Source organism: Phocoena sinus, chromosome X (assembly GCF_008692025.1).
Source record: "Phocoena sinus isolate mPhoSin1 chromosome X, mPhoSin1.pri, whole genome shotgun sequence".
NCBI lineage: Eukaryota > Metazoa > Chordata > Mammalia > Artiodactyla > Phocoenidae > Phocoena > Phocoena sinus.
In genome coordinates, this window is record NC_045784.1 from 92690060 (window position 1) to 92716932 (window position 26873).

A 26873-nucleotide genomic window follows, 5' to 3' on the forward strand; every position below is an offset into this window, starting at 1 on the left:
ATCCTTGCCAACACTTGTCTTTTTGATAATAGCCATTCTGACAGTTGTGAGGTGACATCTCATTGTGGTTTTGATTTGCATTTCCCTGATGATTAGTGATGTTGAGCATCTTTTCATGTGCTTGTTGGCAATCTGTATGCCTTTTTAGAAAAATATCTATTCAGATCCTCTGCCCATTTTTTTGGGGGGGTGGTTCATGGGCCTCTCACTGTTGTGGCCTCTCCCGTTGTGGAGCACAGGCTCTGGATGCACAGGCTCAGCGGCCATGGCTCACGGGCCTAGCCGCTCCACGGCATGTGGGATCTTCCTGGACTGGGGCACGAACCCATGTCCCCTGCATCAGCAGGCAGATTCTTAACCACTGCGCCACCAGGGAAGCCCTGCCCGTTTAAAAAAAATTTTTTTTAATGTAATTTAAAAAATTATTGGAGTATAGGTGATTTACAATGTTATGTTCTCTGCCCATTTTTTAATTGGGTTGTTTATTTTTTTTTTGCTATTGAGTTGTATGAGTTCTTTATATATTTTGTATATTAACCCCTTATTGGATATATTTTTTGCAATTATCTTCTCCCATTCAGTAAGTGGCCTTTTTGGTTGGTTGATAGTTTCCTTTACTGTACAAAAGCTTTTTAGTTTGATGTTGTCCCATTTGTTTATTTTTGCTTTTGTTTTCCTTGCCTGAGGGGACATATGCAAACAAATATTACTAAGACAAGGTGTTTGTATATTTTATTGTAGTAACTCTTGAAATCAGATTCTTGCCCTTTGCCAGAGTTTGAGGGCAGCAGTTATCTGTTTGGTGACTTTAAAACCTATTTTAGCAGAGACCATATCCCTTGTTATGTGTGGTACTGAAATTTGTGTTCCTTTATCTTGTGTTTAGATAGTGTTTTGATAGGTATTTCTTTGAATGCCAATAATCAATAAAGAAAGAGAGGGAAAAGGATTAAAGAAACAAGGGGAAAGAGAAGGAAAATTTCTCTCTCTCTCTCCTCCTCCCCCCCTTTCTCCCTCCCTCCCTACCTCTATGTGTGTGTGTGTGTGTGTGTGTGTGTGTGTGTGTGTGTGTGTGTTGCAGCACTCTTTCAACACTTAGCCAGGCCATGTGTAGCTCTGCTTTAGCTTTTACTTCCTGCTTACACTGTGCCTGGAGATCAGCTAGAGTGAAAATTCAAGGTTTACTCAGGTCTTTCTTGGGCATGGGTTCTCCTCTGGGCATAGGCCTGCTTTTTAAAATTTCCTAGTATATATGGGCACTTTTCAGTGCCCTAATTTTCCCAAGGAAAGTCTCTTCCCTGCTTTTCCTCCCAGGTGTTTGGCACTGTCTCCATATTCCTCACCTGTAATCTTTTGCCCCAGGAAGCTGTAGGTTGTTCATTCACTTTACAGTGTTTTCTCACAATGCATATGGTTCTTCTGTCCTGAGTCTTTTCTAAGTTAGGTGAAACAAAGATAAGTGTCCTGAATTAGCCTTTTAGGTAGCCCCCATAGAGATTAGACAGACAAACAATTCTTTGTGAAAAAAATCTGCTCTATTCCCTCTGGAACCAGGGACAAGTGTTCCACAATGTGAACGTGGCTGCCCTTTTGAAGATTGCCACTAAGCTGGAGAGGCAGTTGGGTCAGAGCAAGCAAAAACACCACAGACATTTTGTACCATCTAAAGTTGTGTTTTTCTTGGTTCAACGTTTGCTTGGTTGTTGTAAACCTTAGATTGTTTTCCAGAGTTCTAAAAAATTTGGTTCTGATAGTTCCTGCTTGATTTTTTGATGTTTCTATGGAGGGACAAGTGTTTAGAGCATCCTGCTTCACCATTTTTACTGGTGTCCAAACATAATTTTCAGTATGAATATCCAGTTGTTCTTTCACTGTTTTTTTTTTCTTTTGGAAAGACAGTCCTTTCCCTGTTGAGTTATGTTTTCATTTTTTGTTGCAAGTCAATTGACCATATATGTGTGAATCTATTTCTGGACTTTATTTTGTAGATCTACTTGTCTATCCATATGCCAATACCATGCTGTCTTGATTACTGTAGCTTTATAGCAAGCCTTGAAATCAGACAGTGCAAGTTTGTTTTAAGTATTTTAACATTATTGTGTTTCCATATAAATTTTGGAACAGCTTGTCAATTTCTGAAAAGTCTCCTGGGATTTTGGTTGGGATTGCATTTAATCTGTAGTTCAGTTAACATTAATGATATTGAGTCCTCTTATACATGTCTATAATATATTTAGTTTTTAGGACTTCTTTAATTTGTCTTAGCAATGTCTTATACATTTCAGTGTACCAGTTTTATTACTTCTAGTAGTAGCTTTTTACAGATTCTAAGAACGTTCTATATGTACAATTATGATGTCTTTGAAAAGGGACAGTTTTACTTTTCCCTTTCCATTCTTTATGCCTATCTATTGTTTTCTTTGCCTTGCTCTCTTGGTACTGAACTCCAATGTACAATATTCAGTAGAAGCAGTGAGAGAAAAGTGGTGAGATCAGTCATCCCTGCCTTGTTTCTGTTATTAGGGGGAAAGCATTCTGTCTGTTACCATTGAATGTGATGTTAGTTCAGTGATTCTCAATGGGTGGGGAAACTGCCACAGAGGACAGTTGGCAACATCTGGAGACATTCTTGGTTGTCATGATTGGGGGCTGTTAATTGGCATCTAGTAGACAGAGGCCAAAGATGCTGCTAAACATCCTACAATACATAGGACCCCCACCTACCAACTCTGTGCAACAAGGAATCATTCAGGCCAAAATGTCAATAGTGCCACTGCTGTGAAACTCTTGTTAGCTCTAGGTTTTAAGGGATGTCCTTTATTGGATTAAGGAAGTTACCTTTATTTCCTAGTTTGGTGTGTTTTTATCAAAATTGGCTACTGAATTTTTGTTAAATGTTTTTTTCTGTATCTACAGAGATGATTATACAGTATGTTTTCCCTTTTTCTATTAATATAGTGAATTACTGGCTTAGTCTGTTCAGGTTGCTCTAACAAAATACCATAGACTGGGTGAGAAATTTATTTTTCACTGTTCTGGAGGCTGGAAAGTTGAAGATCAAAGTGCTGGCAGAGTTGATGTCTGGTGAAAGCCCCTTCCTGGTTCATAGACAGCTGGGACAAAATCTGGATCTAGGAATACACTTGATTTATTTGGGATTTGTGAGACTAAACTGGCTAACAGAGCTTCACATTGGGAAGTGTGGAAAATAATTGTTACCCCTCTGTTGATTATCTCATTATAGTTGGGCTGAAGTATATTAGGATGTTTTCAGAAATGAGGTAATACTATTAACATTATTTAACTATTTCGTTTTACTTGGCATTGAACATTTAATTTTCCATGCATATTAGGTTCCAAGCACTGCTCTAACAAAATACCACAAACTGGGTGGCTTAAAATAACGGAAAATTATTGTCTCTCACAATTCTGTAGATTAGAAGCCTGAAACCAAGGTGTTAGCAGGGCCATTCTTTTCTGAAGGCTCTAGAATAGGATCCTTCCTTTCCTCTTCCTAGCTTTTGGTGATTACTTGCATTCCTTGGCTTATAGATGCATCATTCCAGTCTCTACCTCTGTCATCACATGGTGATATGATGTGTGTCTTTGTGTGTCTCTGTGTCCAAATTTGTCTCTTCTCATAAAGACATCAGTCATTGGATTAGGGCCTACCCTAATCCAGTATGACATAACTTTAGTTTGATTACATCTGCAAAGAACCTACTTCCAAATTAGGTTACATTCTAAGGTTCTTGATGAACATGAAGTTTGGGAGGACAATATTCAAACCAGTACACCATGTATAAGAACATTTCTTATTTGTGCTTTCAAAGGACACCTTGGAAAATATTTTCATTTCAATGTATTTTGGTCTATATGCCAAATCTAAATAGTGTTATGCGCAAATGTTCAGATAGACTAAGATTAAAATAGACTTTCCCGAAGTTTTCTAAACAATAAAAATGTGGAAGGACATGTTATCAATGTTACTTTCTTATGATTTAAATTTATCAGAATCTAGCAAATAATGATTACATGAGAGAGTGTTTTGGGGAGGAAGTTAGGCAGTTGTCAGACTTTCACATTGCAATGTGTATGCCAGGGTGAGTAGTGCATAATCTCTTCACACCGCAAAGAGCTCACAGTTCTGTTGAGAAAGAAGTTACAATATAGCATGATGAGTGCAATACTAGAATTGTACATAAGGCACATAAAGAAAGAATTATCTATATTTAATTATAAAAAAAATCTGTGTGTGTATGTGACACAGAGGGAGGGAGAGAGAGAGAGAAAAGAGGGTTAACTGATCTGAAAGGTAATTAGGTAAACTGAACAACATTGTATATTTCACTTACACTAATTCAAAAGTAATGACCCTCACAGTGTTGTATTTATCAAAATGTTGACTTATTTATTTCAAAATGATGATTCTCTGACGATGTATTTTCTTTTGGATCTGGAGGATCTGCTAAAGGTGAAGCTCTCATATAGCTTATCAGGAAACATCAGTGGGGAAAACTTACCAAAATACCATGAAACAAACATCAACCTGATTACTGATTTTGTAACTGAAATAAATTGGTACCTTTGGTTCTTACCCTGCCCCAAGGTGTTTTTTAGACAGGAGAAATTAGCTGTAATAATCGCCTCTTGAAGATGAGCTGTGCTGCTCTGGATTGAGTTTCTTTTTCTTTCTTTTGTTCCCTCCTTACGTTTATTTTTGATTAGGTACTGCATTCAGGTGGTTCAAATTTTGGTAGTTATAAAAGAGTATACAATGAAAGGGCACTCTTTGTGTCCAGCTACATAGTTCTCCTTCCCAGAGCAACCTGTGTTAACATTTCTTGTTTTTAGTTCTAGAGCTATTTGATGCATAAAAAGCATGGGCACTCACAAACATAAATATACTTTATTGTTTTTCCTTATTTTTACACATTTTTATGTACTTTGCTTTAGATCATTCCATATTAGTACATAAAGAGCTATGGCTACACAGTAGTGTTTGATTGTATGAATATGCCATAATTTATTTAACCAGTCTCCTGTTGAGGAATATATAGATTGTTTCCTGACTTTTGGTATTGCACTTCTGCAATGAATAACTTTGTAATAGGTCATTTCAGATATGTACTATCTGTAGGATAAATTTCTAGAAATGGGACTGCTGGGTTGGATAGTATGTACTTTTGTCATTTTGATGGATATAGCCAAATCGTCCTCCATAGACGTACCAGTTTACACTTATACCAGCAGTAGATATAAAAGTGCTTGCTTCCCCAACCCTCACCAACATATTGTGCTATCAAACATTATATCATAATATGATACATGAAAAATTATATCTCATTGTGGTTTTAATTTGCATTTTCTGGGTAAGGTTGAGTCATCTTTTCGTATATTTAAGACCCTTTGATATTTATAAAAAATAATTTCCTGTTTATAATGGTTGGGATGCTACTGGATTGATGGGCACAATGTCTTTTCTCCTTAATATATACCTATGGGCATGTTCCTTTGCACAAGAGAACAAGGGTGATTCCAAAGAGCATGTTTAGGTCAAATAAACTCTAAGCCAGGAACATTTTATGTGTTTAAAAAATTCACTAGCTTTTTATAATTCACTCATTATACAGCTAATATATCATGGTTGACAACAACTAAACTAACATCCCCTAGTAATTTTAAATGATTTAAATTACTCATAAGAAATTTAACTCAATATTTTGTTACTTCTTAACATAGATTGTACTTTTTAAAAATGTTTTTTATATTCCAAGAGAAATAAAATTATTCTTTAATTAGAAATTTAACAATGTGTTAGAATTTACACAGAATTATTTAAAATTATGATATGTTCTCATTTGAAGTATGTGTATGAAGCCACATTATAGGAAGGTTAGAATTTCAGTGTATATTTATTTATTTATTTTTAAAATTAATTAATTTTTGGCTGCATTGGGTCTTCATTGCTGTGTGTGGGCTTTCTTTAGTTGCAGTGAGCAGGGGCTACTTTTCGTTGCAGTGCGTGGGCTTCTCATTGCGGTGGCTTCTCTTGTTGTGGAGCACGGGCTCGAGGTATGCAGGCTTCAGTAGTTGTGGCTCGCGGGCTCTAGAGCACAGGTTCAGTAGTTGTGGCGTACGGGCTTAGTTGCTCTGCAGCATGTGGGATCTTCCTGGACCAGGGCTCGAACCTGTGTCCCCTGCATTGACAGGCGGGTTCTTAACCACTGCACCATCAGGGAAGCCCCAGAAGTTCAGTGTATATTTCAGTGTGTTTGATGATGCATAAATGGCTCTGGACTCTTTTGCATCATACAACAAAATAGTTCTCAGCTTTGTCTATGGCACACTAGATCACTTCTCTTATACGACTTATCAGTGTCTGCATGTATCATCATTAGTTACTTATGTGTCTGCCTTTCTCACTAGATTGTGTACTTCTAGAGGATATAATTTGTATTCCACTTTAGCACTACCTTAAGAGTTTTGCATGTACCCCATACTCACAAACTGTTTCTTGAATTGAATCACATTTACATTTAGGTTTTGAGTTGCATTTTTAAAAACACTTTTCCACATATTGTTTGATTTTGTTTTTCTTGTAAAATCTTATTCTAATGCTGCCTGGATTTGCTTTCTGCTAATATTATTGACTTTGTGTCAAAAAGAATTACTCAGAATGCTCCTCTAATAATAGCATTGAAGAGGTAGATTTTTTGTACATATTTCTTTGCCATTCATTTCTTCTGTCAAAGTCCTACTTTATTTCTAGCCACAGACAGTTCTGTGTATTAATTGGGCAATAGTGGGTAGACTGAACATTTTGGTGAGATATATTAGTTGTTTCATTTCACTAAGATTCCCAATTTATGCAATTTGAAATGTGCAATTAAAGTTCTGATCACTGCTAATATTAAGTAATTTAGAAGGTTCTACAGCAGAGTGAACAGCTTTTCAAATTGCTGCGTTTTTCATATAAATTTTTACTGAATCACATTCAATTCTAAGAAGTAGTACTGAGAGATCTCTTGTACTCTTTGCCTATTTCCCCCAATGGTAACATCTGTGTTATGTAATATCACAACCAGATATTAATATTAATGCAATCCACCAGTCTATTCATATTTCACCACATTTAGTTGTGTTCATTTGTGTTTTAATACTATACAGTCTCATCAGGTATATAAATTCATGTATCCCCCACCACAGTTAAAATACTGAACAGCTCCGGGACTTCCCTGGTGGTCTGGTGGGTAAAACTCTGCACTCCCAATGCAGGGGGCCCAGGTTCAATGAACTAAGTCCTGCATGCTGCAACTAAAGATCCCACATGCCACAACGAAAGATCCTGCCTGTGGCAACTAAGACCCGGTGCAGCCAAATAAATATTAAAAAAAATACTGAGCAGCTCCAATATCACAAAGATACCTGTATTGCCCCTTTATAATCACATACACTTTACACTCCCACCTTCACTATCATAACCCATGGCAACCAGTAATCTGTTTTTCCATTTCTAAAATTTTGTCCCTTAAAAAATGTTATACAAATAGAAGAGTATAGTATGTATCTTTTCGTGATTAGCTTTTCTGACCAGCATAATTTGCTGGAGCTACATCCAAGTTCTGATTATCAATAGTTATTTCCTTTTTATTTCTGAGTAATATTCCATCTTACGTATGTACTGTGTAATGATTATTTAAATCATTCATACACTGAAGGAAGCCTGGGCTAATTGCAGTTTTGGGCTATTATAAATAAAGCTACTTTGAATATCACTGTACAGGTTTTTGTGTAAATATAAATTTTCATTTCTTTGGGATAAATGACCAGGGGTATAATTGTTGGGGTGTATGGTAGTTGCATGTTTACTTTTATAAGATAGTGCCTAGCTGTTTACAGGGTAGCATTCTCATCCCAAATAAATGAGAGATCCAGTTTCTCCTCACCCTCACAAACATATATTGTTATCACTATTTTTAAATTTTTGCTATTCTTTACAGGTGTGTAGTGATATCTCAAGGTGGTTTCAATTGGTAGTTCCCTAATGGTTAATGGTATTGATCATCTTTTGATGGGCTTGTTTGCCATTTTTGTATCCTCTTCAGTGAAATGGCTTTTGCTCATTTTCTAATCGGACTTCGTTCTTTTTACTATTGAGTTTTGTGAATTCTTTATATATTCTAGTTCTAGTCCTTTGTTAGAGGTGTGGTTTGCAAACATTTTCTCCCAGTTTGTAGCTTGTCTTTTTGTCCTCTAAACAGGGTCTTTTGCAGAGCAGAAGATTGAAAATTTGATGAAGTCCAGTTTATCAGTATTTCCTTTTATGGATTGTGCTTTTGGTGTCAAGTCTAAGAACTCTTCACCTAGCCCTAGATACTAAAACTTTTCTTAAAAGTTTTATAGGAGAGGACCTTCAAGATGGCGGAGGAGTAAGACGTGGAGATCACCTTCCTCCCCATAAATATATCAAAAATATATCTACATGTGGAACAACTCCTACAGAACACCTGCTGAACTCTAGCGGAAGACCTCAGACTTCCCAAAAGGCAAGAAACTCCTCACGTACCTGGATAGGGCAAAAGAAAAAAGAAAAAACAGACAAAAGAATAGGGACGGGACCTGCACCTCTGGGAGGGAGCTGTGAAGGAGGCAAACTTTCCACACACTAGGAAGCCCCTTCACTGGAGGAGACAGGGGGTGGGCAGGGGGTGGGGAAGCTTCGGAGCCACAGAGGAGCGCACAGCAACAGGGGTGCAGAGGGCAAAGCAGAGAGATTCCCACACAGAGGATCTGTGTTGACCAGCACTCACCAGCCTGAGATGCTTGTCTGCTCACCCGCCGGGGCAGGTGGGGGCAGGGAGCTGAGGCTCAGGCTTCGGAGGTCAGATCCCAGGAAGAGGACAGGGGTTGGCTGCGTGAACACAGACTGAAGGGGGTTAGTGCGCCACAGCTGACCGGGAGGGAGTCTGGGAAAAAGTTTGGAACTGTCTAAGAGCCAAGAGATCATTGTTTCAGGGTGTGCAAGGAGAGGAGATTCAGAACACCGCCTAAATGAACTTCAGAGATGGGCGTGAGCTGCAGCTATCAGCGTGGGCACCAGAGATGGGCATGAAACGCTAAAGCTGCTGCTGCAGTCACCAAGAATCCTGTGTGCAAGCACAGGTCACTATCCACACCTCCCCTCCCGGGAGCCTGTGCAGCTGGCCAGTGCCACGGTCCCCTGATTCAGGGACAACGTCCCCAAGAGAACACAAGGCATGCCTCAGGCTGTTGCAACATTATGTTGGCCTCTGCTGCTGCAGGCTCACCCTGCATTCCATACCCCTCCCTCCCCCACCCTGAGTGAGCCAGAGCCCCCTAATCAGGCGCTCCTTTAACCCCCTCCTGTCTGGGCGAAGAACAGATGCCGGAGGGCGACCTTCATGCAGAGGTAGGGCCAAAACCAAAGCTGAACCCCAGGAACTGTGTGAACAAAAAAGATAAAGGGAAATTTCTCTGTGCAGCCTCAGGAGCAGTGGATTAAATCTCCACAATCAACTTGATGTACCCTACACCTGTGGAATACCTGAATAGACAATGCATCAACCCAAAATTGAGGCAGTGGACTTTGTGAGCAACTGTAGACTTGGGGTTTCCTGTATGTGACTGACTAGTTTCTGATTTTTATGTTTATCTTAGTATCGTTTATAGCACTTGTTATCACTGGTGCATTTGTTTATTGGTTTAGTTGCTCTCTTCCTTTTTTTCTCACTTTTTAAATTTTTAAAATCATTTTTAATAATTTTTAAAAATTTATTATTTTAATGACTTTATTTTATTTTATTTTATTTTGTCTTTCTCTCTTTTTCCTTCCTTTTCTTCTGAGCTGTGTGTATGAAAGGGTCTTGGTGCTCTGGCCGGGTGTCAGGCCAGAGCCTCCAAGGTGGGAGAGCCGAGTTCAGGACACTGGACCACCAGAGACCTCCAAACCCCACGTAATATCAATCGGTGAGAGCTCTCTCAGAGATCTCCATCTGAACACTAAGACCCAGCTCCACTGAATGACCAGCAAGCTCCCCCATGCCAAACAACTAGCAAGATAGGAATACAACTCCACCCATTAGCAGAGAGGCTGCCTAAAATCATAAAAAGTTCACAGACACCACAAAGCACACCACCAGATGCAGTCCTGCCTACCAGACAGGCAAGATCCAGCCTTATCCACCAGAACACAGGCACCAGTCCCCTCCACCAGGAAGCCTACACAGCCCACTGAACCAACCTCACCCACTGGGGACAGACACCAAAAACAATGGGAAGTACGAACCTGCAAAAAGAAGACCCCAAACAAAGTAAGTTAAGCAAAATGAGAAGACAGAGAAATACTCAGCAGATGAAGGAACAAGGTAAAAACCCACCAGACCAAACAAATGAAGAGGAAATAGGCAGTCTACCTGAAAAAGAATTCAGAGTAATGATAGCAAAGATGATCCAAAATCTTGGAAATAGAACGGAGAAAATACAAGAAATGTTTAACAAGGACCTGGAAGAACTAAAGAGCAAACAAACAGTGATGAACAACAAAATAAATGAAATTAAAAATTCTCTAGAAGGGATTAATAGCAGAATAACTGAGCAAGAAGAACGGATAAGTGACCTGGAAGATAAAATAATGGAAATAACTACCTCAGAGCAGAATAAAGAAAAAAGAATGAAAAGAATTGAGGACAGTCTCAGAGACCTCTGGGACAGCATTAAATGCACTAACATTCGAAATATAGGGGTCCCAGAAGAAGAAGAGAAAAATAAACGGTCTGATAAAATATTGGAAGAGATTATAGTTGCAAACTTCCCTAATATGGGAAAGGAAATAGTTAATCAAGTCCAGGAAGCACAGATAGTCCCATGCAGGATAAATCCAAGGAAAAACATGCCAAGACACATATTAATCAAACTATCAAAAATTAAATACAAAGAACAAATATTAAAAGCAGCAAGGGAAAATGTTAAAAGCAACAAGGGAATCCCTATAAGGTTAACAGCTGATCTTTCAGCAGAAACTCTGCAAGCCAGAAGGGAGTGGCAGGATATATTTAAAGTGATGAAAGGGATAGACCTATAACCAAGATTACTCTACCCAGGAAGGATCTCATTCACACTCAACGGAGAAATTAAAACCTTTACAGACAAGCAAAAGCTAAGAGAATTCTGCACCACCAAGCCAGCTTTACAACAAATGCTAAAGGAACTTCTCTAGGCAAGAAACACAAGAGAAGGAAAAAACCTTCAAAAACAAACCCGAGACAATTAAGAAAATGCTAATAGGAACATACATATTGATAATTATGTTAAATGTAAGCGGATTAAATGCTCCAACCAAACACATGGACTAGCTGAATGGATACAAAAATAAGACCCATATATATGCTGTCTAGAAGAGACCCACTTCAGACCTAGGGACAGATACAGACTGAAAGTGAGGCATGGAAAAAGATATTCCATGCAAATGGAAATCAAAAGAAAGCTGGAGTAGCAATTCTCATATGAGACAGAATAGACTTTAAAATAAAGACTATTAGAAGAGACAAAGAAGGACACTACATAATGATCAAGGGATCAATCCAAGAAGAAGTTATAACAGTTGTAAATATTTATGTATCCAACATAGGCACACCTCAATACATAAGGCAAATGCTAACAGTGATAAAAGGGGAAATCAACAGTAACACAATCATAGTAGGAGACTTTAACACCCCACTTTCACCAATGGACAGATCATCCAAAATGAAAATAAGTAAGGAAACACAAGCTTTAAATGATACATTAAAGATGGACTTAATGGATCTTTATAGGACATTCCATCCCAAAACAACAGAATACACTTTCTTTTCAAGTGCTTATGGAACATTCTTCAGAATAGATCATATCATGGGTCACAAATAAAGCCTTGGTAGATTTAAGAACATTGAAATCATATCAGGTATCTTTTCCGGCCACATTGCTATGAGACGAGATGTCAGTTACAGGAAAAAAAAACTGTAAAAAATACAAACACAGGAGACCAAACAATACACTACTAAATAACCAAGAGATCACTGAAGAAATCAAAGAGGAAATCAAAAAATACCTAGAAACAAATGACAATGAAAACATGATGGCCCAAAACCTACAGGATGCAGCAAAAGCAGCTCTAAGAGGGAGGTTTATAGGAATACAATCCTACCTCAAGAAACAAGAAACATCTCAAATAAACAACCTAACCTCACACCTAAAGCAGTTAGAGAAAGAAGAACAAAAGAACCCCAAAGTTAGCAGAAGGAAAGAAATCATAAAGACCAGATCAGAAATAAATGATAAAGAAATGAAGGACACAGTAGCAAAGATCAGTAAAACTAAAAGCTGGTTTTTGAGAAGATAAAAAAAAATTGATGAACCATTAGCCAGACTCATCAAGAAAAAGTGGGAGAAGACGCAAATCAGTAAAATTAGAACTGAAAAAGGAGAAGTTACAACAGACACTGCAGAGATACAAAGGATCATGAGAGATTACTATAAGCAACTATATGCCAATAAAATGGACATCCTGGAACATATGGACAAATTCTTAGAAATGCACAACCTTCCAAAACTGAACCAGGAAGGAATAGAAAATATAAGCAGACCAATCACAAGCACTGAAATTGAAACGTCGATTAAAAGTCTTCCAACAAACAAAAAGCCCAGGACCAGATGACTTCACAGGCAACTTCTATCAAACATTTAGAGAAGAGCTAACACCTATCCTTCTCAGACTCTTCCAAAATATAACAGAGGGTGGAACACTCGCAAACTCATCCCACGAGGCCACCATCACCCTGATGCCAAAACCAGACAAAGATAAAAGAAAACTACAGGCCAATATCACTGATGAACATAGATGAAAAAATACTCAACAAAATACTGGCAAACAGAATAGAGCAGCGTATTAAAGGGATCATACAACATGATCAAGTGGGGTTTATCCCAGGAATGCAAGGGTTCTTCAGTATACGCAAATCAATCATTGTGATACACCATATTAACAAATTGAACGATAAAAACCATATGATAATCTCAATACATTCAGAAAAAGCTTTTGACAAAATTCAACACCCATTTATGATAAAAACTCTCCAGAAAGTTGGCATCGAGGGGACTTACCTCGATGTAATAAAGGCCATATATGACAAACTGACAGCCAACATCATTCTCAATGGTGAAAAACTGAAACCGTTTCCACTAAGATCAGGAACAAGACAAGGTTGCCCACTCTCGCCACTCTTATTCAACATAGTTTTGGAAGTTTTAGCCACAGCAATCTGAGAAGAAAAAGAAATAAAAGGAATCCAAATCGGAAAAGGAGTAAAACTGTCACTGTTTGCAGATGCCATGATACTATACATAGAGAATCCTAAAGATGCTACCAGAAAACTACTAGAGCTAATCGATGAATTTGGTAAAGTAGCAGGATACAAAATTAATGCACAGCAATCTCCTGCATTCTTGTACAAGAATGATGAAAAGTCTGAAAGATAAATTAAGGAAACATTCCGATTTACCATTGCAACTGAAAGAATAAAATACCTAGAAATAAATATATCTAAGGAGAGAAAACACATGTATGGAGAAAACTGTAAGACACTGATGAAAGAAATTAAAGATGGTACAAACAGATGGAGAGATATACCATGTTCTTGGATTGGAAGAATAAACATTGTGAAAATGACCGTACTACCCAAAGCAATCTACAGATTCAGTGCAATCCCTATCAAACTACTAATGGCATTTTTCACAGAATTAGAAAAAGAAATTTCACAATTTGTATGGACACACAAAAGACCCCGAATAGCCAAAGCAATCTTGAGAAAGAAAAACGGAACTCGAGGAATCATGTTCCCTGACTTCAGACTATACTACAAAGCTACAGTAATGAAGCCACTTTGGTACTGGCACAAAAACAGAAATATTGATCAATGGAACAGGATAAAAAACCCAGAGATAAACCCACACACATAAGTTCACCTTATTTTTGATAAAGGAGGCAAGAATATACAATGGAGAAAAGACAGCCTCTTCAATAAGTGGTGCTGGGAGAACTGGACAGTTACATGTAAAAGAATAAAATTAGAACACTCCCTAACACCATACACAAAAATAAACTCAAAATGGAATAAAGACCCAAATGTAGGCCAGACACTATAAAACTCTTAGAGTAAAACATAGGCAGAACACTCTGTGACATAAATCACAGCAAGATCCTTTTTGACCCACCTCCTAGAGAAATGGAAATAAAAACAACTATAAATAAATGGGACCTGATGAATCATAAAAGTTTTTCACAGCAAAGGAAACCATAAACAAGATGAAAAGACAACCCTCAGAACGGGAGAAAATATTTGCAAATGAAGCAACTGACAATGGATTAATCTCCAGAATTTACAAGCAGCTCATGCAGCTCAATATCAAAAAAAGAAACAACCCACTCCAAAAATGGGCAGAAGGCCTAAATAGACATTTCTCCAAAGAAGATATATAGATTGCCAACAAACACATGGAAGGATGCTCAAAATCACTAATCATTAGAGAAATGCAAATCAAAACCACAGTGACGTATCACCTCACATTGGTAAGAATGGCCATCATCAAAAAATCCAGAAACAGTAAATGCTGGAGATGGTGTGGAGAAAAGGGAACCCTCTTGCACTGTTGGTGGGAATGTAAATTGATACAGCCCCTATTGGGAACAGTGTGGAGGTTCTTTAAAAAACTAAAAATAGAACTACCATACGACCCAGCAATCCCACTACTGGGCATATACCCTGAGAAAACCATAATTCAAAAAGAGTCATGTACCACAGCGTTCATTGCAGCTCTGTTTACAATAGCTAGGACATGGAAGCAACCTCAGTGTCCATTGACAGATGGATGGATAAAGAAGATGTGGCCCATATATACAATGGAATATTACTCAGGCATAAAATGAAACAAAATTGAGTTATTTTTAGTCAATTGGATGGACACTGAGACTCTCATATAGGGTGAAGTAAGTCAGAAAGAGAAAAATTTATACCGTATGCCAACACATATGTATGGATTAAAAAAAAAAGTTTCTGAAGAACCTAGGGGAAGGACAGGAATAAAGATGCAGATGTAGAGAATGGACTTGAGGACATGGGGACGGGGAAAGGTAAGCTGGGATGAAGTGAGAGAGTGGCATGGACTTATACATACTGCCAAATGTAAAATAGATAGCTGGTGGGAAGCAGCCGCATAGCACAGGGAGATCACCTCGGTGCTTTGTCACCACCTAGAGGAGTGGGTTAGGGAGGGTGGGAGGGAGACACAAGATTTTTGGGATATATGTATATGTATAGCTGATTCATTTTGTTATACAGCTGAATGTAACACAAGATTGTTAAGCAATTATATGCCAATAAAGATGTTAAAAAAATTTATAGTTGTACTTTTTAAATTTATGTCCGTGATCCACTTTTAATTAATCGCCCCAGCACCATTTGTTGGAAAGGCTATAGTTTTCCATTGAAGTGCTTTTTTACTTTTGTAAAAAATATCACTTGGGTTTATTTGTGTGGTTGTATTTCTGCGTTCTTTATTCTGTTCCATTTATCTGTGTGGCCTTCCACCAGTAACATACTATTTGGTTACCATAGCTATATAGTAAGCCTTACTGGGATGACTGGTTCCTCTCACTTATTCTTTTTTCCCAAGATTGTTTTAGGTATTCTAGGGCCTGTGCCTTTTCATATGGATTTTTTAATTAGTTTGTCTGTGTCTATAAACCCTTGCTCAAATTTTGATAGCAACTGAATTAAACCTACAGAAAAATATGGGAGAATTGACATCTTTACTATGCTGAGTCTTCCAATTCATGAGCATGGTATGTCACTCCATTATTTAGATTTTTCTACCCAGAATAGTCCTTACGGTGTTTTCCTTGTTTTGTTGTCAGATGGGAGTACATACATTAATCTGGATTTCAACTTCTGTAGGCTTCATTCATTCATTCACAGTGCAGGTATATTTGTCTTACTCCATTGTGATTGATAATATTTTATGTTTGATTTTAAAGATTACAACCCTGTAAATAGGTGAGGAATTGTACTAAAGAAAGAACAATAGTGTTATGACTAAGGAATCTTTGTAATAATACTTACTGTAATGATTTTTATCTCTATCATATTAAATAAATATGATAGGCTGACGGAGGGATTACTGACTAAAGGAATAAGAATTTATTGGAGGGAGGGTATAATCTTTGACAAATGTCTTATTTGACAATTTTTGAGCCCAATATCAAAAAAAATTGCAGGTATGGAGAGGGTCAACTCAGGAGGTGGAAGTAAGTGATTATTATTTAGATGACCCCAGATAAATAAGCTTGGCCTGTACTAGAGAGATCACATCATGGAGTAATAAGAACATTTTGCTTAAGGTTGTAACTCCTTCTTGAAATAGGAAAATCTAAGGAGTTGTATTTATGGAACCCCTACTATTTTCCCCGCTTTTTGCTGGGAACTGTTAATATATAGCTGTTAAAGAGATAAGATCCCTGAATTCATGGGATTTATACTGTAATATGATTTATGACATACCAGTTAGAGCATGTATAGGTTTTTCAGCAGGTAAATGGCATGATAAAATTATTTGAGTAGGCCTATTTACAGTTATTAGTGGCCAGTACAGTAAGGAATACCAACATTGTACATCAGTTTTTAAGTTAGGGGGATTTTTTCTGGTTTTAATGGTTTTCAAGGTTTTGGAATCTATACATTTGAGATTATTGATCCTATTGTCAAGTTAATTATGACTTAAAATGTTTTTTGAGCCATTTGTGAGCAGCATTTTATATATTTTTGATGAATTGGTAATATATGTCAAAGGGAAGGCATATACAACCTTTGCTATAAGAAATCTAGCATAAATGGCTGATTATGTTAAAAATATGAGTCACATTGTACTTCTCTCTTCATTCATAAAAGATCAAGGAGTCTGTAGAAGCCTGTGTAAAGTTTATATTAAAATAGATACCCTGGAAAGCAGAAAAGTATACTTCCTGTCATGTTAAACAGTCGAAACCCACTTTAAAATGTGGTTTAGATTGAATGGCATATTAATAGGGATATTGGAAATGATTATATCTTTCAAACCATTGATTCTTTTGTGTATTTCATTTGTTAGATCACAACCATCTATTTTACAGTTTTAAAAATTCCTTTTGAATATTTTGCATTTTTAAACCTTCCATTCTTATTGGATTTCTGTTCTGTGGAGTTGTTTTTGAGACATTAGTGATTTTTCACTGTTCACTTTCTTTGATATTCTCAGTAAGCACATTTCTGGAAAATTTCTCTTAAGTCCCTAGGGACATTTAAAGGAAAACCTAATTTATAGGGAATAATATTTCCACATTTTTATCTGAAAATCTGAATTTTCATGAAATAGAATTGCATAAAACATGGTATCTTATGCAGCTGCCTTTTATAAAAACCCAAATGTGTTAAAATATTTATAATTTCTTTAAAATAAATGCAATATGATTTGTTTGAATCTTTATTGGAGAAGCAGTCTATTTTAGTAAAGAGTAGGGATGGTTTGGGTTCTTAGAAATAGATATCCGCTCTACCCCTTGATATGGGTGGGGTGGTTATTGTAGAATGGAACTGTAGTGTATTCCAGTGGTGATGTAGTCAGAAGAGGATAGCTTGTTCATGAGCTCCAAGTTTCCATATTATCTATAACATTTATTTTGTTCTCTTTTTTCTCTCCCTTATACTTTTTTGTTTCCTCTTTTTTAACTTTATTTTTATGTTTTTAAAATTTTTATTGGATTATAGTTGATTTACAGTGTTGTGTTAGTTTCAGGTGTACAGCAGAGTGAATCAGTTATACATATACATATGTCCACTCTTTTTTAGATTCTTTTCCCATATGAGTCATTACAGAATATTGAGTAGAGTTCCCTGTGCTATACAGTGGGTCCTTATTAGTTATCTTTTATATATAGTCATGTGTATATGTCAATCCCAATCTCCCAATTTATCCCTCCCCCACCCCCACTACTTTCCCCCCTGGTAATCATACATTTGTTTTCTACGTCTGTGACTCTACTTCTGTTTTGTAAATAAGTTCATTTGTACCTTTTTTTTTTTTAGATTCCACATATAAACCATATCATTTGATATTTGTATTTCTCTGTCTGACTTACTTCACTTAGTATGACAATCTCTAGGTGTATCCCTGTTGCTGCAAATGGCATTATTTCATTTTATTTTATGGCTGAGTAATATTCCACTGCATATATGTACCACATTTTCTTTACCCATTCCTCTGTCAATGAACATTTAGGTTGCTTCCATGTCCTGGCTGTTGTAAATAGTGCTGCAGTGAACATTGGGGTGCATGCATATTGGCTTGCACATGGCCAACATACCTTTGTAGCCATTCTGTATCATGGCCTCTTGGCTTTGTTCTCATTGCTACCTAAGTTAATCTCTTGCTATTTCCTGGTTCAAATTCGTGAGAGTATATCTGCTCAGTCTGATTGGTATAATTTATCTTTTCATGCTTGCCACATCATAGTCCACTGGCCAGCCTATAGATTGATTGTCTTTGAGTTACCTTGCTTCCTCCTTGTCTATAATTATCTATAGTCATGTGCATGGGAAGTCTGGGTCATGTGGTCTAAAATATGATTGTCTGTGGCTGGCCTTGTGTTAGGAACTGTTGGCAGGACCATTTCACTTAGAAAAGACTTCAGTTGTCACTGTGATCAATAATAGTAAAAAATAACTTATGCAAATGTACTACCTTCAAGTAGGCTTATTTAGGCCTAGAAACCAGTTTTTAGGAAGGATATCTCCACCGTGTTACAGTTAACTGGGATGTAATATTGATTCAGAGTTGTCTTCGTTCTTCATTTTAGAAAGTTGCTGGTACCCTAAAGTTTGCATTGCACACATTACTTTTGGGAAAATGGACTAATTTCAGGTCTTCATCTAACAATATTTATGTACGCTGTATAAATATAATGAAGTGTAACTTACTTGGGCAGTGTCTACCTATTGTTCTTTACCCAGTTTGAACCTCATCAATGTTACAGAGATAACTAAATTAGTTTGTTTTATCTATACAGACCTGTGTCATCATTTGTATAGACTGAGCCAAGAGTACAAATACAAATCTAAATGCCATATGTATAAAATTTAAAAAATTTGTAACCCAATTTAACAAACTGTTAAATAAAATGAAGTCCTATTCTCACATTTTGACAAATATGCCTTTATAATGAACTGGAAGGTCAGGTTCAAGTTTAGAATTCTCCAACTCCTCTGACTTCAACACTGGCACATGATTGCACTGGGAAAGTTGGCTACTAGACCTTGGCTGGCCTCCTTCTCTTTAGATACCTGTCTCTGTCTTGCACCAGAAAGGGCCTCACTCTAATGTATGCTTCACTCCAGCCTATGTGTACAAGCTCTGTCCATGGTCCCTGTCACTGGCCTACTTTGACCACTCCTTGGGCTTAATAGTGGGCACATAGATAGCAAGACCCACCCTCTAGAACAACACTTCAAAATGAGTTCCAGGAGAGAATTAAACCATTAAATTATTTAAATAATTAAACCATTAAATGCTTTAAATTAAACCCCAAGGCATCTATTAGATGAAAAAATTAAAATGCTATCAGCCTTGTGCTGTATTTGGGAGAGTGGAGAAAATGGTTACATGAATAATTTTCTTTAGGGCTTGAGAAAGGTTAGTGGGCTGAGAAAGGCTGGTGAAGGGTAGACCTGAAGAGGCCCATGTGGGCTCATGAAAGTGGCTTGGGGCTATTTGGGCAGGGAATTTGGGGATCTTGGGTACACAAATTATGATCTAGAAGGGGGAAGCACAGGCTTCTGATGTTCTTTTCCCTGGGGCCCCACAGATTCTTTCCTCTAGGAACTGGGAGCAGCTGAGGAATTGCTAGAGTGGGTTCTGCTAAGTTATGGGGCATCTCTTACCCACATCAAAGTGTGGCACTTCATCCGTTAATTGTTTTTCGTGTCTTAACTATTAAATGCTATGTTAAATTTTTTGTCTTGAAAATGTGTTTAGATGTAATCAGGCTTAATTCCAATGAACATGGTAGAGCAGGGAATCCCAAAAATCCATATTTCCATAAAATCGCAAATAAACTAGCAGATACTCTCAGAATCAACCTTATTGGTATTCTGGAAACCAGTCAAAAGTTTATAGCCACCAGCTAAATGCTTAATCAAGGAAAAAAACAGTTGAATCTCAGTAAGAGACCTTTGTGGCATTTTAACTTACCTTGTCCCCATCCCCTTCACTCCAGATTGGAAGAAGCTTTGAAGACAACAGTCCATATTCCAAGTACAAGTTCTTAGTGCTGGAGGTAGTAGAATTGACCTCATTCTTAAAGAATTGTGGTTGTTCATTTTGACCAGCCTAGTGGCTCCCTGAAGACTAGCTCTAAAAGGCCTGCCCTTATTTTGCCTAACTCAGAACTCTCTGAAGGTTGAGGCAGCTACTTTGGGGGGCATTTAATAGATTTAAGGGCAAATGTATTAGCCACTGCCTCTCAGAGCAAGGAATAGCAGTTGGACAAACAATAGACCAATGGAAAATAATAGTATTTGGTGAAGTATCTCTTTGAGACCCTGCTTTTAATTCTTTTGAGTACTTGGAAGTGAAATTGCTGGATCACATGGTAATTCTATTTTTTTTCATACGGAAGCAAAAAGTATAAAAATATGGAACGCTTCACGAATTTGCGTGTCATCCTTGTGCAGGGGCCATGCTAATCTTCTCTGTATCGTTCCAATTTTAGTATATGTGCTGCCGAAGCGAGCATGGTAATTCTATTTTTAATGTCTTGAGGAACTGCTACACTTTTCCATAGCAACTGTACCATTTTACATTGCCACCAACAGTGCATAAGGACTTCAATTTCTCCACATTCATAGTAGTCACCCTAGTTGGTGTGATGTGTATCTGTTTTTTGAAAAAATATTTATTTATTATTTATTTGGCTGCACCGGGTCTTCATTGCCACCTGTGGGATCTTCGTTGCTTTGTGCGAGATCTTCGTTGCAGCATGCAGGCTCTTAGTTGTGACATGCGGGATCTAGTTCTCTGACCAGGGATGGAACCCGGCCCCCTGCATTGGGAGTGTGGAGTCTTAACCACTGGACCACCAGGGAAGTCCCGCATTATGGTTTTGATTTGCATTTGCGTGTTGATTAGTGATGTTGAGCGTGTTTTCATGTGCTTCTTGGCCATTTCTGTCTTCCTTGGAGAAATGTCTCTTCAAGTCCTTTGTCCATTTTTAATCTGGTTGTTGTTTTTTTGTTGTTGAGTTGTAGAAGTTCTTTGTATATTCTGGATATCAACCCCTTATCAGATATGATTTGCACACATTTTCTCCCATCCCATAGGTTGCCTTTTCACTTTATTGATTGTGTCCTTTGATGCACAGTTTTTATTTTTGATGCAGTCTAGTTTATCTATTTTTACTTTTGTGACCTGTGCTTTTGGTGTCTTATCCAAGAAATTGTTACTAAATTCATTGTAATTCATGAAGCTTTTCTCTTATGTTTTCTTCTAAGAGTTTTATAATTTTAGCTACTATATTTAGGTCTTTGGTCCACTTTGAGGTTGTTTTCATTTTTTAAAATATAATGTGACATTCATCATTAAAAGGTGAAAAAGAAGGATGGAAGTTGTTGAGTGGGAGAGATTCAACTTGCTGTATTGCTCACTGAATAAGTGAAATGGATGAATAAAGTATTTAACACAACTGAGGGGACTCTCATTTACTAGTAAAATATGCTTTTATAGAAATAGATAGCTATTAAAAATGTCTGGCCTTTTTATTGCATTATAACTTATAATTAAATTTTGGTTATTGTTCTGTCTTATTTTGATATGTAGAAGCTAACCCATTTCTTGTGAGCATATGGATTGATGAGTTTTGCTCAAATGTTAAAAAATCACTGAGTATTTTGCAGGATTTGGTTCTTTGACTCTAGATAAAATTGTATGTATAAACCCTTTCCCGAATAGTACCTGGTTTTGCTATATTTCTCTTTCTTCCAACTATATAGCCCAATTTTTACCGTCTCACTTGTACCTTCTACTGGGCATTTAAATTTGCTTAATATTTTCATTTTATAAAGAAAGCATTATATAACTATTTAAAAAATGGATTGTTTAGTGTAATACCATCTTAAACTAGAGACCTCTAATACCTATCAAGACTTACCAAAAGGAAGAGAAATTTTTAAAAAGATACATTTATAAGCAAGGGTAGAGGGGGGGTTCAGTAAGTGAGTCTGGAATTGTGCATCCATTTCAGGGCTCTTATTAACAGAAAATAGAGAACATCAGGGAAAAGACTATCAGTTTTATCAGCTAAGTATACTTCATGTATATAAAGCAATTTGAGTAGAGTTCAAAGGGAAAATTAATGATTTCAAAAATAAAAGTATCAATTTTACTTCAGAAGCTGCTAACTCAAGTAGTGAGCATCTAGGAAATGTACTGGGACCGCCTATAGGTGACTTAAATATTTTTCTTAATTAAGCCTTCGTTGGAAGAGTTGAATTTAGTGATTAAGATGCTTCTTTGTTGTGTTTTTCTGTGTTGGCTTTTATTTACATACTTTATGTTGGTGACATGTCATCAGTTAAATCGTAAGGCAATAGATATGCTGTTGTTTAACTCCAATTCTGCTTTTCCTAAAAAAGAGTAAATGTGTGTACAGAACAGTTTGTCTATTATCCAGGGATTATAGGGACTTAATCCTTGGGTCTACATAGCCATCAAATAAAGTATCATATTTCACTTGAGGGAGCTCCCCAATTGCATGGGGCATTAACCAGCATTTATAGGGCTTACCTTGTATCTCCAACATAGAACTGATGCAAAGAATAGTATCGTTTAAATGTTATTTGACATTTTAGTTGATTCTCACTTTTTTTTGTAAATTAGTATTTTGGCAGGAATAGGCTAAAGCTATAGTGAAACACATTAAAATACGTTAAAATGTGACTGCTTTGTTTACTTTGTGATTTATTTTGATATTGGCCGATGCTCAGAAAATAATAAAAACTCTTCATAAGAAACCGAATTGCAGCTATTTAAGTACATAGTACTTCTTTCTTGTTTTTATAAATTAAATTTCAAGCACAGGCTATATTGAGGCTATATTTAAGGCTGTTTTTGAACTAAACAATTATAATACTGAACTCTGTATATAGTTTTGTAGAATTCCTCTGTAAGTCCAAACGGATCTAGCATTATGGAGACAGCAAAAAAGATGCTGCCTCAGGGTGTAACAGGACCCATAATTGAATTACTTGAAATTATTATTCTAGAAAAATATTTCACTCCAACACGTAGATTTTCTTATAGGTCAGCATTTTATATAAATGAGCCTTATGGCAAATGGGTGATAGGAAGGGCAAGGGAGGAGAAAAGATCCATAAGTAAAGGTATAATCAGCTGTAGTTAGTGTAAGGGGCAGGAGGTAAGAGGACATCTGGTTCTTCTATCTTTTCATTTTGAGATGCTTAAATCTTTTATAGATAAGAAAATATTTCATGTTTTAATATATTTATGCTATTTTCTTAATTTGTATTTCAGCATTCTATAAGCATTTACTTCCAGAAGGACTTTTTCTGTTATAAATTAAAGCACTGATGTTTTTTCAGATGTGTTTATTCAGTGCATTCATAGGTTAGATAATGTAAAGAGAGGTTTATGTGGAAATGATTGTTTCTATAAATAAACAATCATCCAGTGAGTCACTCACATGGTCTCAAAATGCCTTAAATGTATTAATATATATGAGTGGCAGATTCTATACTGCAGAAATAATGCCAACTTTGTAACAATTAACATAAAATTAAGCTTTTTCATCCTCTCATTCTCTCTACCCCTATGATTGAAATTAGTATCTTTGGGGATGAGAACTTACTTAGATAGATGTACACTTGATGTGTTCGGGCTCTGGGTTAGAGTAAAATGCTTAAAACTCAGTTATGAATATTGAAAAAGAAGAGTAAAGGTGGGAGGAATCACTCTACTTGATATTAAGGCCTACTGTATAGCTAAGTTAGTCACCGTAGCTGTGATAATGTAAGAGGGATAGACACATAGATCAATGAAACAGAAGAGAGAATCAAGAAATAGACCTACATAAATATGCCCAGCTAATTTGTGAGAAAGCAGCAAAAGAAATTTGATGGAGGAAGGATAACTTTTTCAAAAAATGATGTTGGAGCAGTCGGACATTCATAGACAAAAAGGTGAGCCTTGACCCAAACCTCACATCTTTAAAAATATTAACTCAAAATGGATTGTGGACTTAAATGTAAAAATGAAACTTTAAACTTCTAGGGAAAAAAATATGGGGAAATCCTCCATACCTAGGGCTGGGTGAAGAGTTCTTACATTTGATACCAAATGCCTAATTTAAGAGAGAAAATACTGAAGAATTGGACTTCACCCAAATTAAAAACTTTTGTTCTGTGAAAGTCTTTACTAAAAGGATAAAAAATACAGGCTATAGACTAGGCAAAAATATTTGTAAAACACATATCCAACAAAAGATTAGTATTTGAAATATATAAAGAACTCTCAAAATTCATTATTAAAAAACAAAGAATCCTATTAGAAAATGGGTAAAGGACATGAACATACATCTTACAGGAAAGGATATACAGATGACAGTTAAGCACATGAAATTATGTTCAAAATTGTGAGCCATTAGGGACATGCAAATTAAAACCACAATCAGATATCACTATACCTATTAGAATGGTTAAAATAAAAATAGTGACAACACCAAAAGCTGAACAAGGATGTAGAGAAACTGACTCATTTGTACATTAGTTCTCCTTTGTAGTGATATTTCATCATGGTTTTAGTTTTCATTTCCCTAGTGGCTCATGATGTTGAACATCTTTTCATATGCTTATTTGTATAACTTCTTTTGTGAACTATCTGTTCAAGTCTTTTGTGCATGTTTAAATTTGGCTCTTATTTACTTACTGTTCAGTTTTTCAGATTTCTTTATATTCTTGGGATACAAGTCTTTTGATTACTACGTGATTTACAAAATTTCTTCCAGTCTGAGCTTTTCTTTTCATTCACTTAACAGTGTCTTTCACAGTTCAAAAATTTTTAATTTTGATGAAGTACAATTAATCCTTTTTCTCTTCTATGGAATGTGTTTTCTTCGTCATATCTCTAAGAATTTGTGTGTGTGTGTGTGTGTGTGTGTGTGTGTGTGTGTGTGTGTGTGTGTTAGATTTTATTGTTGAAGAATATTTTTGCCTAAGGAAGATTTTGTCCTATATTTTCTTATAAAATATTTGTAGTCTTAAAGCTTACATTTAGATGTCTCCTCCATTTTGTGTTAATTTTTGTGTAAGATGTGAAATTTCATTTAAGGTTTATGTTTTTGTTTATGGATTACCAATTGTTTGAATATCATTTGTTTAAAAGACTACCCTTTTTCCATTGAATTGCTTTTGTTCCTTTGTTAAAAATCACTTGACCATATTTGTGTCGTTTTATTTCCTGACTATTCTTTTACACTATCTATGTGTTTATCCTTTCATCTATACCACTCTGTGTTGATTACTGTCTCTTTGTCATTAAAAGTCTTAAAATCTTCAGTGGGTTTCTTCCTAATTTATTGTATTTAAAAATGTTTTGGCTATTCAACTTACTTTTTTTTTCTATGTAAATTTTTAAATTAATTTTTATTGGAGTATAGTTGCTTTGCAATTCCATGTAAATTTTAATACTAGCTTTTCTGTATCTACAAAAATTTCTGCTATGATTTTTATTGGAATTACACCAAATGTATCTATCATTTTGGGTAGAATTGACATCTTTACTATGTTGCATCTTCAAATCAACAAACATAGTATGTGTCTCTGTTTAATTACATTTTCTTTAATTTCTCTTATGAGCATTTTGTGGTAAAAATGCTTAAAAATATATAAATCTGTTCATAATTTGTAGATTTATACCAAAGTATTTTATTTGTTGGAGTTGTTGTTAATGATATTTCTTTCTTAGTTTCAGTTTTCAATTGCACATTGCTAGTATATAAAATACAATTGATATTTTCTATCTCTTTTTCCATTTACTGATTTGCATTAGTTAATTAATTAAGCTGATCATTGCAGTTATCCTCTTTTTTGTAATAAGTTTATTTATTTTATTTTGTTTCTGGCTGTGTTGGGTCTTCTTTGCTGCATGCGGGCTTTCTCTAGTCATGGTGAGCGGGGGCTACTCTTCATGGTGGTGCACGGGCTTCTCATTGTGGTGGCTTCTCTTGTTGTGGAGCATGGGCTCTAGGCACGTGGACTTCAGTAGTTGTGGCACACAGGCTCAGTAGTTGTGGTGCATGGGCTCAGTTGCTCCGCAGCATGTGGAAACTTCCCGGACCAGGGCTTGAACCCGTGTCCCCTGCATTGGCAGGCAGATTCTTAACCACTGTGCCACCAAGGAAACCCCAGTTATCCTCTTAGAGTACAGCCTTGGTAGTCTCAATTATTAGTTATACATGATGTTCTGTTGATTCCCTGGGTTTTTTTACATAGACATTTCTTTTATATTTCTAGCTTATTAGGTTTTTATTATGAATAAGTATTTTATTTTCTTAAATGCTTTTACTGAATGAAGTTTTTATTCTCTAGATTGCTAATATGTAGGATTACATTGATTTTCAAATATTGAAGTACTTCATGCATCCTGGAAACATATCCCATTTGGTCACAATATATTATTCTTTATGTATATTGCTGGCTTCAATCTGCTAATGTTTTATG

General features: G+C 36.4%; 1 protein-coding gene and 1 non-coding gene across 6 annotated transcripts in view; one reads left to right on the plus strand and one right to left on the minus strand.

The window, feature by feature from the left end:
- COL4A5 (collagen type IV alpha 5 chain) overlaps positions 1-26873 on the plus strand; it is a 228983-nt gene that overhangs the window by 36188 nt on the left and 165922 nt on the right. The window lies entirely within an intron of this gene.
- LOC116748204 lies at positions 20772-20878 on the minus strand. Its single transcript, XR_004348215.1, has one exon. It is a non-coding gene; the product is annotated as a U6 spliceosomal RNA (small nuclear RNA).